Source organism: Hyperolius riggenbachi, chromosome 3 (genome assembly GCF_040937935.1).
Source record: "Hyperolius riggenbachi isolate aHypRig1 chromosome 3, aHypRig1.pri, whole genome shotgun sequence".
NCBI lineage: Eukaryota > Metazoa > Chordata > Amphibia > Anura > Hyperoliidae > Hyperolius > Hyperolius riggenbachi.
The window spans coordinates 149,603,499-149,605,382 of NC_090648.1; the positions used below are offsets into that span (position 1 = coordinate 149,603,499).

The 1,884-nt window shown below is 39.8% G+C and overlaps 1 non-coding gene across 1 annotated transcript; it reads right to left on the reverse strand.

Annotated features, from left to right (window-relative positions):
- TRNAV-CAC (transfer RNA valine (anticodon CAC)) lies at positions 1-73 on the reverse strand. The gene has a single exon. It is a non-coding gene; the product is annotated as a tRNA-Val (tRNA).
- Positions 74-1,884: the final 1,811 nt, after the last annotated feature.

The window sequence follows — 1,884 nt, forward strand, 5'->3', positions numbered from 1 at the left end:
TGTTCCCGCCCGGGATCGAACCGGGGACCTTTCGCGTGTGAGGCGAACGTGATAACCACTACACTACGGAAACCTCATTGCATGTATCAGTGTGCGTAGAAAATTCACAAAGCACAGGAACGCCCTCTGCTCAGACCCTGGGGTTACTCAACCAGTGTTGTCATTCATCATTAAAATTCACTAACAGTCCGTAAATAAAGTGATCTGTGTGTTCCATAAGTATCTCGTAGAGTTCATGAAAACAAGCTCTCTGTAGCAAAACCTCCACTACAGAGATAAGGAATTACACGCACTGTTTCTCTCCCTTCCGCCTCCACCTCCCCCTCTCTCCCCCTCCCCTCTCTCCAGTCTTCCCCCTCCCCTCACTTTAGTTCAGCCTGTAGAGCCACCAGACACAGGCTGCAGGCTGGAATGGCTGGAATGACTAGACTAGACTCTCTGCTCCCTCCAAACCCAGATCCACAGGTCCTCCTATCAAGAGCCCAGATAAAGCACACCACAGTCAAGAGCAGAGGACTATGACTAAAAGCTAACCATATACCAGTCCCTACAGAGAGAATATAAAATAGCCCTATACCTGGAAAAATCTCCAAAACTCTCAAGAGAGGCAAATCCTGAGTGTCTGGGAGACACAGACAGACATATAAAGCTATCTTTTCTTTGATTTGATTTGTCTACACAGCAGCAGCTTGCTAGCAAAAGATTATTGAAGCCTGTCAGCCATACCTGTAGTCAACTTTCCTTCCATAATACCACCATTTCCTATTTATATAATGATGGGTTATTCTAAACCCATAAAACTGGCTTTTGAAGGATAGCCAAAAGGAAAGGAATAGATTGATTGTTAATGATTACCATTCAAAGCACATACAGCAGTGAACATTACAACAACAACAACCAACATTGGTAAAGTGCTTATCTGCCGTAGGACTCAAAGGCCCATATGCAATTCACTTTTTCTCCTAAATTTTCTCCTAGGGTATATTTTCACACCTTGTTATAAAAAAATGACTTTTAAACCACCATAACCATAATTTTTATAGTACTTTTTCACCAACTTTTGGGAACTTTTTCAATTGTAAAATGCTGAAAAGTTAATTAACCACTTGAGGACTACAGTCTTTCTAACCCTTAAGGACCAGGCACTTTTTTTCCACTCAGACCACTGCAGCTTTCACGGTTTATTGCTCGCTCATACAACCTACCACCTAAATGAATTTTGGCTCCTTTTCTTGTCACTAATAAAGCTTTCTTTTGGTGCTATTTGATTGCTCCTGCGATTTTTACTTTTTATTATATTCATCAAAAAAGACATGAATTTTGGCAAAAAAATGATTTTTTTAACTTTCTGTGCTGACAATTTTCAAATAAAGTAAAATTTCTGTATACATGCAGCGCGAAAAATGTGGACAAACATGTTTTTGATAAAAAAAAACCCATTCAGTGTATATTTATTGGTTTGGGTAAAAGTTATAGCGTTTACAAACTATGGTGCAAAAAGTGAATTTTCCCATTTTCAAGCATCTCTGACTTTTCTGACCCCCTGTCATGTTTCATGAGGGGCTAGAATTCCAGGATAGTATAAATACCCCCCAAATGACCCCATTTTGGAAAGAAGACATCCCAAAGTATTCACTGAGAGGCATAGTGAGTTCATAGAAGATATTATTTTTTGTCACAAGTAAGCGGAAAATGACACTTTGTGACAAAAAAAAGAAAAAAAAAAAGAATCCATTTCTTCTAACTTGCGACAAAAAAAAATGAAATCTGCCACGGACTCACCATGCCCCTCTCTGAATACCTTGAAGTGTCTACTTTCCAAAATGGGGTCATTTGTGGGGTGTGTTTACTGTCCTCGCATTTTGGGGGGTGCTAATTTGTAAG